The sequence below is a fragment of the Capra hircus genome, chromosome 25 (assembly GCF_001704415.2).
Source record: "Capra hircus breed San Clemente chromosome 25, ASM170441v1, whole genome shotgun sequence".
NCBI lineage: Eukaryota > Metazoa > Chordata > Mammalia > Artiodactyla > Bovidae > Capra > Capra hircus.
The window spans coordinates 40,752,659-40,768,893 of NC_030832.1; the positions used below are offsets into that span (position 1 = coordinate 40,752,659).

General features: G+C 41.9%; 1 protein-coding gene across 2 annotated transcripts in view; it reads right to left on the bottom strand.

Annotated features, from left to right (window-relative positions):
* Window positions 1-16,235, bottom strand: part of SDK1 (sidekick cell adhesion molecule 1) — a 735,743-nt gene that overhangs the window by 444,027 nt on the left and 275,481 nt on the right. The gene's annotated exons all lie outside the window — the stretch shown is intronic.

Consider the following 16,235-nt stretch of genomic DNA (forward strand, 5'->3'; position numbering starts at 1 on the left):
AAGTCCATAAACAAGCAGGAGACACAAGGGGGGACCACTTGAGGTGAGCAGCTCCAGAGCTCAAACCTTTCATGCTACCTGCTGCTAAATTGCTTCAGTTGTGTCCGACTCAGTGTGACACCAGAGATGGCAGCCTACCAGGCTCCCTCGTCCCTGGGATTCTCCAGGCAAGAACACTGGAGTGGGTTGCCATTTCCTTCTCCAATGCATGAGAGTGAACAGTGAAAGTGAAGTTGCTCAGTCATGTCCGACTTTGCGATCCCATGGACTGCAGCCCACCAGGCTCCTCCATCCATGGGATTTTCCAGGGAAGGGTACTGGAGTGGGGTGCCATTGCCTTCTCCATATTCATGCTGCCTAGCAGAACACATTTAATTGGTTTCTAAGCTATGTTCACCAAGAATCAAGACTCAGTTGTGGATGCTTCTTACACACGGGAGGGTGCCATCCTAAGAAGGAGACAGAGAGCCTGAACCCAGTCAAATAGGCGCCTACTTTCCCCCAAAGAGAAGACACCACAATGCTATCCTTTTCTAACAAGATGCTCTACTGATAGACCTAGTTATCTAGTAACAGGTACAGTCGACTTAAAAATACCTCCTCTTACAAAGTATAATCAGAGAAATGCAAAAAAAACAACAATGATCAGGTAAAAGACACCAAGTAATATGTGCTTTATTTGCTCAGTTCCTACACATACCTTGAAATCACTTATATTCAATTAATTGCTCATCTTTTTACTCAAGTATGTCCAAGTAGTCAACCAGAAAAAGGAACTGCTAGGCATAATTTTTAAGTGAATAAAACATTTGGACAATACAGGTAATTCAGTATTAAGCAAATATTAATCAAAGTGTGTTTGCCCCCAATAACCATCATGAGATCTTATGGCAAGATTAATAAAATATTTTATGAAAAAATACTGCTGAGCCTTAGTCTTCAAAATTTTATTCTGTACTGAAGAATGGTTCTTCTCAAACAGAAAATTAATTAGTGAAGACAATCAGAACAATACCAAACTGAACACAAAGAGTCAATGCCATTTATTTAAATTACAAATCAAGACTAGAAGAATGAGCAGCTTTGATTATTATATACTATGATTATAATAAGGAGTTTTGAGATTAGGTTAAAACAAAATCAAGAAAAGTTTTTGGAAAAGAAATAACAAGTTACTGGAGTACATATTTGAAAAAATACAAGAACAGTTTCATCACTGCAACTTAACCACATTTATACGATTGTTATTAATATTTTGTATTTTTGGAATACCCTGAATACCTTTTATATGCTTATGAATTTCTATAGTAATCCTATGCACTAATACACAAAACCAGCACTGCTCTCAAACAGGGAGAAGCAGACACAAACTGAATATTAGGCATATGCTGCTTTGTACTGTCTCTTGGTCTAATGTCTCACCAGGGAGAAGAAATATACAAAAAAGTTGCAAAGTATTCCACCTAATACAGGAATTCCTACACAAATTATGTTCACCCAACAGATGGGAATATTCAGCGCAAGCCTATTGTTTACAAACATACACTTTTAAGCAGAGAAAGTTCCCTGACTCTTTGTAAGAAAGCATGATAAAATCTTAGCACCATATGCCACTAAAATATAGAAAATGCTTGCTCCCATTTCAAAAAAGCACAGCGGGGAATGTTTGTATTCACTGTTTCACGGCAGAATCTACCAGACCAACAGAACCTTTTCCAGGGCCAGTTCATTATCAGGAGGAGCAAATTAAAGAAAATCGAACACAAAATCACAACAAACCCAAGGGTTGAAATGTTCTTTCCGGTATGTAGAAGACCTCGGCTCTGAACTGCCGCTTGAAGCGGGAAACAGCGACCACCTCGACTTCCTCTAAGAAGCAGTTCTAGGTCCAGCTCAGTCCTAACAATTGCTTGCCTAGCCCCACCTGGACAGGATGGCTGACACTGTCTGCCCAGGGTCGGCACCGTGTTCTGTGTTTGGAGAGTTCTTTGCTCTGAGTCCCGGTAGAGGCAGAGCCCTCCATGAACAGGGCACAGGAATGAGATGGTGCAAAGCCCCTGGACACACACAGTCCGGACATTTAGACCTGGGACTGGTGACACAGGAGCAGGGAGGAAAGAGTGTCTGCCCAGCAGCGCAGCAGCAGGGCACAAAGGAGCCCGGGGTCAGGGGAGCAGGGCAGGTGCCCAGTGCCAGGCAGGGCAGTGGCTGTATTGGTGCAACCAGGGCCCAGCAGCGCCAGCAGCTGCAGGGCCCGATGGGGCTGGCTATGGGGGTGACTTGGCTCTGGAGGGCCCACTTCCCTCTGTTCTTGCCCAATGTCAAGCCAGCCCTGAGACTGTGAGAGCAAGCCAATGACCAGGTCACAACGTCCTTTACTTCAGAGAGGGTTTGATTGGCTTGTCCTGGAACTCCCCAGAATGTAGCTGACATAATTTTGGTTGAAAAAACGTCTTAAGTTACTAGGTACTCATAATGGTCACAGAAAAACCTCAATAATGCCTCACTGAATAATCTCTTTTTAAAAAATCACGGCTTCCTGGGTAACCCCTAAGAGTCATTAAGCGGTAAATAGTCCCCAAGAAACTGAGACTGATTAACATATTATGAGGAGTCTCCCTAACAAGAGCCACTCAAATTTTAGAAAGTGTCTGAGAAAGTACTGTCTGCTTCAGCACAGTTACTGCTGAGTAGTTATTCCCAACCAGAGTTAGATGCTCTAAGCACACAAGTCTACAGAGACCCATCAAGTTCAGAGTAACACAATCACATCCTCCTTGTGGAGAAGAAAAGCCGTACTTCTCCCTCTAATGGCAGGGACATAACTCAATCCATAAGAAAGATTTTTCATACCCATTTAGATAGGTTTTTTTTCTTTTTTGGGGGCCTACGTTCATTTTATGCTACCACAGATAAGACTACTCCCAACAACTTTACTTTTTTTTACACTGGTATGGAAATACCTATTTTGCATGAAAATAAACAACCAAGTTCTATAATAAACTTTCCTATTTGGGCCCAAAGTCCAGCCTTATTTTTTTTTAATATTTGTTTTTATTTATTTGGCTGCTTTGGGTCTTCACTGCATCAGTGGGATCCCTAGTTGAGGCCTGAGAACGTTCAGTTGCACCACGTGGGATCTAGTTCTCTGACTGGGCTTTGGACCTGGGCCCCCTGCATTGGGAGTGCAGAGTCTTGGCCCCTGGACCAGCAGGGAAGTCCTTCATTCTTTAAAGTGTTAAGAGAAAAAAAAAACAAAAACAAAACTAAGCTGTTTATATCCTTCTTGGAACTAACTCATTTCTAATTTTGGAAACAAGATGACAAATAATTGTATTTTCAATTTCATTTTTAAAAATTTCTTATTTGAAACTTTAAAATACAGCAACAGTCAAAAGTGGAATGAGTCTATAGTTGATTTTTTCCTCGAGTAAATAGTGAAATGAAAGATCCAGACTGAAACTTGTTAAGAAAGAGATGGACCCAAAATTTTGAAGCATTGGCCAGCTCACTAATATGTCCTAGACATTAACGGTTACGTTTTGAATTCCTTTCAAGAGTTAATCGGTATGAAGTTAAAGTAAACAGCATAATAAAGATGGAAGTTAGTCAATGGGAACATTATATCCTCAAAAATTCTCTAATCTGAATTTTGTTTACTTAAAAACTTGTATTAAATTGAAAGAGGCAACAGACAGGTCCCTTCTGGGATTGGGCTAGGAAGCACCTTTGTGTCTGTCATGCTGTTTGAGAACATGAATCTGGGGACTACAAGAACCCCAGAGAACAAGCGGATGCGAGTATCCACAGACTAGTAACTGTGTGTGAACTGTATTCATGTACACAGACCAGTAACTGCGTGTGAACTGTGTATTCACGTATAAAAACCAATTCAAGATTTCAAGAGTTAACACCGAAAAGTTCCAAAATACCTTCTTCTGGGATTGTGGTTTTGTGATTTTCTCTAATGGGAACATTGTTTTGAGATCACTCCTTCATCCATTCCTAGCTTCAGGCATCAAACAAGGGACAGAAAAGCAGAAATTCACATTATGGGAAATACGGACACACGGTTGAAAATAGTCTGCCAGATATGTGATTAGGAGAAAACACCTCTCAAATGAGGAAGAACAGAGCCTCAGAAATCTTTGTGAAAGACCTCGGGGTTTTTTTAGAGCTAAATATCCTTTACACCATCTGTTTACTTAATTCTTTATTTTTCCAGGTTCTCTAGAGACATTAAAAAATCTAAGACCGTTATATGAAGGGTTAAAATATGAGGAGAAATGTCAGTTCCTACACACTCAAATGATCCACACCAAACACAATGGAAAGAGAACCTAGGCTATTAAGTGTTACAATATTAGCATTAGTGAATTAGAAACAAATTAAAAAGCTTTCACTCGACTCGTTGGAAGCATTTGTCGACAATTATGTACACACTTGTTTGGTCATTCTGGTTAAACTTCTTAGATTTGACAATGATGATTAGATGAACGAGGCAAATGGAATTAATTGTCTGAATCCAAATCATCTCCAGTAAGAACTTCTAAAAGTTCAATGATAATTTTGCTTCAGAAATTCTCTGGAAAGAATCATATCTGCTATGACCACACGGAGTTGAAAAGATAGTCAATTAAAATCAGAAATAAATATAAACAATACACAACTGGGCAGGAGGAATATAAGCCTTGTGACACGCAATTAACATTAGAGATCAAAATCAAACAAGACAGCACAGACTCACACCATGAAAGCCTTGGAATTCAACATGGGATACTCTGGGATGGGGATGAGAGTAGTCTGCCCACTTTTACCTGCCAGAGCTTATACACAAATTGACAAAAGGACCTGATGCCTTAGGAATGAGAACTTCATTTATTAATTCCAGGGCTTTAAATATAGCTTTGTAATATAGAAGAAAGGCCAAAATTAGGCTGAAAGCTTTACACCTAGTGCCCAGCCATTCACATCTTGGGCTCCAGGAAATAAGAAAGCTACCCCAAGCATTAAGAGTCTGAGATTATAAGGGGTTCTGCTTACTTTAGTCAAAGTGGGCAAGACTGATTTGTTCATATGAACCAAAACACAACTCACTGTGGTTTCTGGGAGCTAGGCAGCTCACAGAGGGCAGTGAACCAGGAGGAAGGACCAGAAACAAGGTCGGGAAACTGGAAACCTGGAGACTCAGCCCCGTGTGGGGAAACACAGGTGGGGCTTACCCTCAGTTTGGCTAGTTGGTGACAAAACCAACTGGCTACACTTCACTTAAGAAAACAGACCTTTCCTGATGAGTAGGGGACCCCGCAGATTAAGAACAAGACAAAAGACTCTGTTAGCCTTTGACCTGCTTCGTTTTGTACTCCAAGGCCAAACTTGCCTGTTACTCCAGGTAGTTCTTGACTTCCTACTTTTGCATTCCAGTCCTCTATAATGAAAAGGACATCTTTTTTGGGTGTTAGTTCTAGAAGGTCTTGTAGGTCTTCACAGAACCATTCAGCTTCAGCTTCTATAGCATTACTGCTCTGGGCATAGACTTGGATTACTGTGATATTGAATGGTTTGCCTTGGAAACAAACAGAGATCATTCTGTTGTTTTTGAGACTGCATCCAAGTACTGTATTTCAGACTCTTTTGTTGACTATGATGGTTACTCCATTTCTTCTACGGGATTCTTGCCCACAGTTGTAGATACAATGGTCATCTGAGTTCAATTCACCCATTCCAGTCCATTTCAGTTCACTGATTCCTAAAATGTTGATGTTCACTCTTAACCATCTTCTGTTTGACCACTTCCAATTTGCCTTGATTCATGGACCTAACCTTCCAGGTTCCTATGCAATATTGCTCTTTACAGCATCAGACTTTACTTCCATCACCAGTCATATCCACAGCTGGGTGTTGTTTTTGCTTTGGCTCTCTCCTCATTCTTTCTGGAGTTATTTCTCCACTGATCTCCAGTGGTATATTGGGCACCTACCAACCTGGGGAGTTCATCTTTCAGTGTCCTATCTTTTTGCCTTTTCATACTGTTCATGGGGTTCTCAAGGCAAGAATACTGAAGTGGTTTGCCATTCCCTTCTCCAGTGGACCACGTTTTGTCAGAACTCTACACCATGACCCGTCTGTCTTAGGTGGCCCTACACAGCATGGCTCATAGTTTCACTGAGTTAGACAAGGCTGTGGTCCATGTGATCAGTTTGGTTAGTTTTCTGTGATTGTGGTTTTCATTCTGTCGGCCCTTTGATGGAGAAGGACAAGAGGCTTATGGAAGCTTCCTGATAGGAGAGACTGACTGAGAGGGAAACTGGGTCTTGTTCTGATGAGTGAGGCCATGCTCAGTAAATCTTTAATCCAATCTTCTATTGATGGGTGGGGCTGTGTTCCCTCCTGTTGTTTGACCTGAGACCAAACTATGGCGGAGGTAAGAAAGATAATGGAGACTGCCTTCCAAAGGTCCCACGCAAGCCCTGTGGCGCTCAGTGCCCCCGGCCCTGCAGCAGGCCACTGCCGACACACAGCTCCACCGGAGACTCCTGGACACTCATGGGCAAGTCTGGGTCAGTCTGTTGTGGGGTTACTGCTCCTTTCTCATGGGTCCTGGTGCAATACAAGGTTTTGTTTCTGCCTTCGAAGAGTCTGTTTCCCCAATCCTCTATACGGTCAGCGAAAACAAGACCAGGAGCTGACTATGGCTCAGATGATGAACTCCTTCCTTAATGACAAATTGAGACTTTTATTGAAGAAAGTAGGGAAAACCACTAGCCCCTTCAGGTATGACCTAAATCAAATATCTTGTGATTATACCGTGGAAGTGACAAATAGATTCAAGGGATTAGACCCAATAGACAGAGTGCCTAAAGAACTGCAGATGGAGGTTCACAACACCGTACAAGAGGCAGGGATCAAGACCATCACCAAGAAAAAGAAATGCAAAAAGGCAAAATGGTTGTCTGAGGAGGCCTTACAAATAGCTGAGAAAAGAAGAGAAGTGAAAGGCAAAGGATAAAAGGAAAGATATACCCATTTGAATGCAGAGTTCCAAAGAATAGCAAGGAGAGATACGAGAGCCTTCCTCAGTGATCAATGCAAACAAATAGATGAAAATAATAGAATGAGAAAGACTAGAGATTTCTTCAAGAAAATTATAAATACCAAGGGAACATTTCATGCAAAGATAGGCACAATAAAGGAAAGAAATGGTATGTACCTAACAGAAGCAGAAGACATTAAGAAGAGGTGGCAATAATAATAGTAGAATAATACAAAAAAAGATCTTCATGACCCAGATAACCACGATGGTGTGATCACTCAGCTAGAGCCAGACATGCTGGAATGCAAAGTCAAGTGGGTGTTAGGAAGCATCACTACAAACAAAGCTAGTGGAAGTGACGGAATTCCAGCTGAGCTATTTCAAATCTTAAAAGATGATGCCGTGAAAGTGCTGCACTCAATATGCCAGCTAATTTGGAAAACTTAACAGTGGCCACAGGACTGGAAAAAGTCAGTTTTTGTTCCAATCCCAAAGAAAGGCAATGCCAAAGAATGCTCAAACTACCGTACAATTGGTGCTCATCTCACACACTAGCAAAGCGGCACTCAAAATTCTCCAAACCAGGCTTCAACAATACATGAACTGTCAACTTCCAGGTGTTCAAGCTGGTTTTAGAAAAGGCAGAGGAACCAGAGATCAAATTGCCAACATCCGCTGGATCATGGAAAAAGCAAGAGAGTTCCAGAAAAACATCTATTGCTGCTTTATTGACTATGCCAAAGCCTTTGACTGTGTGGATCACAACAAACTGTGAAAAATTCTTCAAGAGATGGGAATACTAGACCATCTGACTTGCCTCCTGAGAAATTTGTTTGCCGGTCAAGAAGCAACAGTTAGAACTGGACATGGAACAACAGACTGGTTCCAAATAGGAAAAGGAGTATGTCAAAGCTGTATATTGTCACCCTGCTTATTTAACTTCTATGCAGAGTACATCATGAGAAACGCTGGACTGGAAGAAACACAAGCTGGAATCAAGATTCCCGGGAGAAATATCAATAACCTCAGATATTCAGATGACACCACCCTTATGGCAGAAAGTGAAGAGGAACTCAAAAGCCTCTTGATGAAAGTGAAAGAGGAGAGTGAAAAAGTTGGCTTAAAACTCAACATTCAGAAAACGAAGATCATGGCATCTGGTCCCATCACTTCACGGGAAATAGATGGGGAAACAGTGGAAACAGTGTCAGACTTTATTTTCTTGGGCTCCAAAATCACTGCAGATGGTGATGGCAGCTATGAATTTAAAAGACGCTTGCTCCTTGGGAGAAAAGCAATGATCAACCTAGAAAGCATATTAAAAAGCAGAGACAACCTAGAACCTATTATACAGAGTGAAGAGAGTGAGAAGGAGAAAGATAAACATCGTATTCTAACACATATATACGGAATCTAGAAGAATGGTACTGAAGAGCTTGTTTACAGGGCAGCAGTGGAGAGACAGAGAATAGACTTCTGGACCTGGGGAGAGGGGAGGAGAGGGTGCGATGCATGGAAAGGGTAACGTGGAAACCTACATTACCGCATGTAAAATAGATAGCCAACAGGGATTCTCTGTACAGCTCAGGAAACTCAAAGTGGGGCTCTGTGTCAATCTAGAGGGGTGGCATGGGGAGAGAGATGGGAGGGAGGTTCAAAAGGGAGGGGATATGTGTATGCCTAAGGCTGAGGAGCTCCACCCAGTCCATCCTGAAGGGGACCATCCCTGGGAGTTCTTTGGAAGGAAAGATGCTGAAGCTGAAACTCCAGTACTTTGGCCACCTCATATGAAGAGTTAACTCATTGGAAAAGACTCTGATGCTGGGAGGGATTGGGGGCAGGAGGAGAAGGGGACGACAGAGGATGAGATGGCTGGATGGCATCACTGACTCGATGGACGTGAGTCTGAGTGAACTCTAGGAGTTGGTGATGGACAGGGAGGTCTGGCGTGCTGCGATTCATGGGGTCGCAAAGAGTCGGACACAACTGAGCGACTGAACTGAACTGAACTGATGGCTGACTAATGTTGAGGTTTGACAGAAAACAACAAAATTCTGTAAAGCACTTATCCTTCCAAAAAAAATAAGTTAATTTAAAAAAAAGCAGAGACATTATTTTGCCAACAAAGGTCAGTCTATTCAAAGCTATGGTTTTTCCAGTAGTCATGTATGGATGTGAGAGTTGGACTATAAAGAAAGCTGAGCACTGAGGAACTGATGCTTCTGAACTGTGGTGTTGGAGAAGACTCTTGAGAGTCCCTTGGACTGCATGGAGATCCAATCAATCAATCCTAAAGGAGATCAGTCTTGAATATTCCTTGGGAGGACTAATGTTGAAGCTGAAACTCCAATATTTTGGCCACCTGATGAGAAGAGCTGACTCATTGGAAAAGACCTTGATGCTGGGAAAGATTGAAGGCAGGAGTAGAAGGGGACAATAGAGGATGAGATGGTTGGATGGCATCCCTGACTGAATGGGCATGGGTTTGGGTGGACTCCGAGTTGGTGATGGACAGGGAAGCCTGGCGTGCTGCAGTCCATGGGGTCACAGAGTCAGACACGACTTAGCTACTGAACTGAACTGAAAATAACAAACAGGCAGAGGAGTCTAACTCATGACTTAGTGATGAAGTGCTATCTTGGGGTGTTAAACCTAAAGGGTATGGCCAGGCAATCAATCAATCTGGGAGAGTCTGACATGGCAGCAATACTAAGTTTTTAGACACGTGGACATGGCATATCTGTCCTTTTATTTAAGTCTTCTTTTAGGAAACTTAGGCAATGCTTTATAGTTTTTAGTGTAAAAATCTTGCAAACACCTTGTCAAATTCATCTCTAAGATTTTTTAAGATATTTTAAAAAATATTTTATTTTACAAAATAAATGTTATATATTTTATAAAAATCATAAATCTTAATAAATTGCAGACTATTCTTTTCTAGTATACAAAAATATAAGTGACTTGTATGGTCATCTGTAGCTTCTCTGATAGTTCAGTTGGTAAAGAATCCACCTGCAATGCAGGAGACCCCGGTTCAATTCCTGGGTCAGGAAGATCCCCGGGAGAAGGGACAGTGTACCCACTCCAGGATTCTTGGGCTTCCCTGGTGGCTCTGCTGGTAGAGACTCTGCCTGCAATGCGGGGGACCTGGGTTTGATCCCTGGGTTGGGAAGATCCCCTGGAGAAGGGAAAAGCCACCCACTCCAGTATTCTGGCCTGGAGAATTCCATGGACTGTGTATTCCATGGGGCTGCAAAGAGTCGGACACGACTGAGCGCCTTTCACTTTCACATGCTCATCTAGTATCCTGCTGCTGCTGCTGCTGCTAAGTCACTTCAGTCGTGTCCGACTCTGTGTGACCCCATAGGCCCCACCAGGCTCCCCCATCCCTGGGATTCTCCAGGCAAGAACACTGGAGGGGGTTGCCATTTCCTTCTCCAATGCATGAAAGTGAAAAGTGAAAGTGAAGTCGCTCAGTTGTGTCCGACTCCTAGCGCCCCATGGACTGCAGCCTACCAGGCTCCTCCCTCCAGGGGATTTTCCGGGCAAGAGTACTAGAGTGGGGTGCCATTGCCTTCTCCACATCCAGTATCCTATAACACTGCTAAACACATGTGAATTTTAGCAGTTTTTTAAAAGATGGTATTACATTTTCTACAATCATGTAACCTTCAATAAATTTACATATCCTCTTACAATCTAGATGCTTTTTCTTTCTTTTTCTTATTATACTGGCTAGTAACTCCATTATTGGGATCTGCTCAGTTTCTTGCATTGATGAGTTTGTAGTTTTCATCAAATGCAAACATTTTTGAATAGTATTTATTCAGATACTTTACCACCCCGTCTTGAGTATCCAACTTATACATATATTAGGCCATGTGATGTTCTCCTGTAATCACTAATGGTCTTTTCATTGTGTTCATTTTTTCTATCTTTCATTTTTATTCATTTATTTATTTTTGACGGAGCTGCACGGCACATAGGATCTTGGTTCCCTGACAAGTGATCAAACCTGCATCCCGTGCATCAGAAACACAGAATCTTAGCCACTGGACTGCCAGGCAAGTCCCTGCCTTTCGTCTTGAGCAGTTGCGCTGCTCTATTTTTAAGTTTACGAATATTCTGGAGTGTGTAGCCCATCCCTTCTCCAGGCGAACTTCCCGACCCAGGAATCAAGCCTGGGTCTCCTGCATTGCAGGTGGATTCTTGATCAGCTGGGCTACCTGCGAGCCCATTACATTGCTGTGTTTTTAAGTTCACTAGTATATTCTCCTGCAGTGCCTGATCTGCTGAGAGTCTCACCCATTGTGCTTTTCATCTCAGATGTTATGGGCCTTCATCCTTATAAATATCTTCTGCCTTTTAGTATCTTTCATGTCTCTACTTTGATCACATGGAATACAGTTACCGTGTTTCAATACCACTCTCTGCTAATTCAAACATCTGTGTCAGCTTTGGTTTGGTTTTGGTCGATTGATCTTTCTCATTTTGGTTCATGCTTTCCTGACTCTTTACATCCCTAATAATCTCTGACTGGATTCCAGACACTATGAATTCTACCCTGCTTGGTGATGGGATTTATTTGGTGCTATTTGTGTCTTCTTATAAATACTCCTGAGCTTTGTTCACCACTGCTGCAAAGATACTTAGAAACAGTTTGATCCTTTCTGGTCTTTTAAGATTCCTCAGGCAGGACCAGAGCTGTAGTTGGTCCAGGGTTAGTAATTCCCCACTACAGACCCAAGACCCTTCTGTTACCCTATCCAATAATGCTGTGAATTATGAGGTTTTTCAGTTTGGCTGCTGAGAAAAGGCACTCAACCCAGCCCTGTGTGAGCCTGGGGACTACTGCCTCCACTTCTTGGGTATCTGGTTTCCTGGACTTGGGCAGTCTCCTTACATGAATGTGCTGGCGAATAATCTGCTAAATACTCAGAAAAAGAACCTCTGCAGATCTCCAGAGCTCGCCCGCTCTCTGCACGGCTCTCTCCCCTCCAGTCCTCTTTGCACGGCTCTCTCCCCTCCAGTCCTCTGCCTTGATCTCTCGCAACTCTCGGCTGCCCTCAGCTCAGGGCTCGGTGCCTCCCGGCTTCACCTGTGTTCTCCCTCTCTGTGCCACAGCCTGGAAGTTCTCTCAGAGCAGCGAGTCGGGCGATCAGAGGGCTCACCGTGTCGGTTTTCCATCCCTCAGGTATCACACCTTCAGTTGCCTGAGGCCCAGTATCCTGAAAACAATCATTCCATATACTTCGTCCAGCTTTATGGTTGTTTAGCTTTCCTATCTAGAATTCACCCTTATAGCTCTCAGTGAGGTTTTCAATTTTTCTTCATACTCTACTCATTTCCTATAAAGTTATTCCCAGGCATTTATTAAATTTTATTGATATTGTAGAATTTTTGTCCCTTTATAGGACATAAGAAAAAGTAACTTTCCCCTTAACCATTCCTATTCTTTAGTGAAACGAAAAATAAATATCCATCAAATTTCTACTGTTTATACTGTAATAGAAGATAGATCACGAAAGGAGACTATAAGATTTTCAGCAAAGTATCCAGTTATTCCTCCTGCTGGAGTGCCTAGCACTAGAAATTTTGGGCATACATACATACATACATACATATATACATATATATATATATACATATATATACATACACACACACATATTTTGAATATAATTACAAAAAAAGTCTTTATTCCAAAGCAGAAAAAATAATTTACAGTAAATATTTTCTGGGAGAAAAAACAATACTAATCTGCCTGTGACACTCAGGCAACCTTGTTTGATCACTGAACTGCTCTCATTTTCCCAGCGTAGCCACACCTGTGCTTAAACATAGAGCCAAGCATCAGTACGATTAACGTAACATTTGAAACTCACCGAAATCCATCCTGCAGTTTGTGACACAAGCAGCAACAAAAGCGCTATTTTTAGCCAAGATGGACAAGCTCAGTTTATATTATTTGCTTTGTTTAGGGTTAGTATTTTCATTGTCCACACCAAAGGGTGGAGTGGAGGAGAAAGAGGGCCTCAATGCTAGGTAGGAATACAGCTCCCATTTCATAGAGCATCCATGTTTTTCAATTTGAGACTTACAGCAGCCTCATGAAGGCTAACATATGACAGCCGAAGGTGCTTACTGGAAGGAAGCAGATAAAAGAGTCATTTGAAAAAATAGCCTAGGACTTTTAGACAGGTTTTATATCCTGAAAAAAATGATGACAAAATACAATGGATCCTTGATAACCCATCTCAGTGTCTGAAGCCCTCAGTGCAAAGAATATAATTCATCACGTCTAACCTAAACCGTTTTTGCTTCAGAATAACCCATTTCTTCTTAACGAGTTTCTGGTGAAATGGTAGTGAAGCATCTACTTTATTTCAATGGCGCATATATAATGGACCATATATAGATATGAAATGGATCCTGCTTCAATACAAGCAACAGCGCTTTGTCTTCCTGGGGATTATCCAGGGTGTGTCAGGCTAACAGGTAAAGTTGCTGCTGCAAAGAGCCATGCAAAAAGCTTAGTCTCCTCGCGTATTTTTAAGTTGACACCAAAGATGTTCTCTCATAGAGAAGTTTAAATAGTTGCACATAAAATAATGGCACAGTGTATGTTTTGGCATTTTAAAATAAAACTGTCACACAGTTTTAAAAGTATCCAATGGAATTTAAATAATATAATTATTTTGATATCCACAATATTTATTTCTTAAAAATGAACAGACAGAACTCTCATACAGTTTCTTTTTACTCTTTGAACTTGAGTACTAAATCTGCTCACCCCACAGAATTTTCTTCTAATGTGACATGTGTCCATACATGAAAGATACTCATTTATTATCCAACATACTTCTCTGAAATAAAAATATACAAGTAAATGATAACTTTAAAAGAATATCCTTTGACCAAAATATTCTAAGCACTTAAAAAATCTTCATGTGGATTACATGTTGATTGTAATTATTGTTACTATACAGCTAATCTAAACAACATATATGTATTACAAATTTTGAAAAATCATCATTGAACAGTAAAATTGTAGAAAGAAGATATGCTTCTTGAGTGAAAGTGGTTTTTCCTCCCACAATTACTTTACATTTTAGTGAGTGGAAAGTTATTTATCAGAATGAACAGAACTGGATAGAAATTAACTACAAAAAGAAAAGTTATTGACCACATATCCGCATACAGTTAATTTAAATCTAATGAGAACACAGAGAGACAAACACGTAGCAAAGAGGCCGATGCAGACCAGCAAGCAAAGCACACTGAGGCAAAACAAATGAACTTGGACTTGGAAGATCAAATGATACCTTTCTCCAAAAGTTAGTGAAAGTGTCTTCCAAATGAATGAGAAAATATAAAGCATCAACTTTCCTATAGTGCGTGGTCTTTCTACATCAAGAGGGAACACTGATTTGAAGAAAATAAACAGAACTTTACACACACGCACACACACTCGCCCTCATTGCGATCTGCCACTGAGGCCTTGCCAAGCTCTTCTCCTTTCTGGGTAGGTGAAATGGAGACAAGTGTACTTCAGAGAAGAGTATTTCTCAGCAGACGTTTTCTTTCTGACAAATCTTGAAAACTGTAATTCTATTTTGTGTTAATGTGTAAGCCACGGAGCTGGACGCTAAGTTTGCAGCCCGGATACAACAAGGCACCTGGCCTGCGGTGTTTCTTGCAGATGTCTCCCTGCTTTGTTCTCATCAACATTCCTTGAGGCACAATATATACTTTGATGATGGCTGGAGAATGGAAAAGGGAAGGGTGTTCACAAGAAAATGGTACCATTCTTGCTGACCACCTACAGACATCCGAATTAGGAAAATCCCAAGAGTGGGCAAGAGACCCCACTGTTAGTGTCACACTCTGCCCTTGAAAGAAGTACGTATAGCGAGAAGGCAAGAAGCTCCGGGGGATGTTTAAAAGAGGCTTCTTCGAGCCCGCTATTTTGTTTTACCTTTTAATATTTATTTATTTGGTGAGCCAGGTCTTGATGGCAGCACGTGGGATTTGTGATCTTCGTTGCAGCGTGCAGAATCTTAGGTGCAGCACATGCGATCTGGTTCCCTGACCAGGGATCTAACTGGAGGCTCCCTGCACTGGGAGTTCGGAGTCCTAATCTCTGGACCACCAGGGAAGTCCCAAGCCCAAGGTTTTAAACTGTGCTAGTCTTGTGCGCTAAAGATGCGGTTTCACAGAAGATTCAAACTGGGAAAGGGGTGCGCTGTTCTGTGAAGTGGAAGAGATAATGCAAAGCAGGTACAAAAAGACAACGGCAGGCACCATCACAGAGGTGCATTCTCAGGCAGCTCCACTAACATGCCTGCGGAAACTGAAGGTCCATGGCATATCCCCCAGTTTCAAGACCACTGTTATGAATCACCCACATCACTACTTCTTTTCATGAGGAAAAACAAGATGGATTCTTTGAAACCTCACTTCCTTTTTCCTGGGGCATCTGAAACATCATATCACTTAATTTTTATGAGAACCCTCTAGGGTGGGTTTTATTATACCCATTTTACAGATGGGAAAAGATCAAACTGGGTTAGATAACTTGTCCAAAGATAGTAAGTTGAATAGTAGTATTTGAACCCAAGTCATCTGCTGTCAAAGCTCATAACAGCTCTCATTCCTAAGTTCACTGTTTCTTTTCTGCTTTCTATACCCCCTTCCAATAAACCAAGCCCTGTGTCATATTACAACAAAATATAATGTTGCCTACAATTTATCACCTGTTGCTTGTGGGCCAGAAAGTATGCCTTTCACATACATGAGAGCCTGTCAATGCTCACACCACCACGGACGAGGCTTGATCACCCCCATTTTGCAGGTTATTGAAAGTGGGGCTAACAGACAGCTTGTTCAAAGTAATACCGCTAATGTAACTGGTGGTGAGCAGAGATTCGAACCTAGGTCTGTTTGACTTCAACATGCCCTTAACTATCGTGATCAATTGCTCTCCGAACAGCAGGTCTTCTCACAGTACAGATCGAATGATGAGAGGAGGACACAGGCTCCTCTGTCCACACAGGGCAGCTGGACACCAGGGCCGCACAGAGCAAGTGGGGTGTTACAGGGTGGGGACCAGAGCGTGCTGAGAAATGGATGTCCCTGCCAGCACGCAGCGCCGTGCCGCCTAGCACCTGCTTCTGTGTGCACCCGGGAGCCCAAGCCTGCT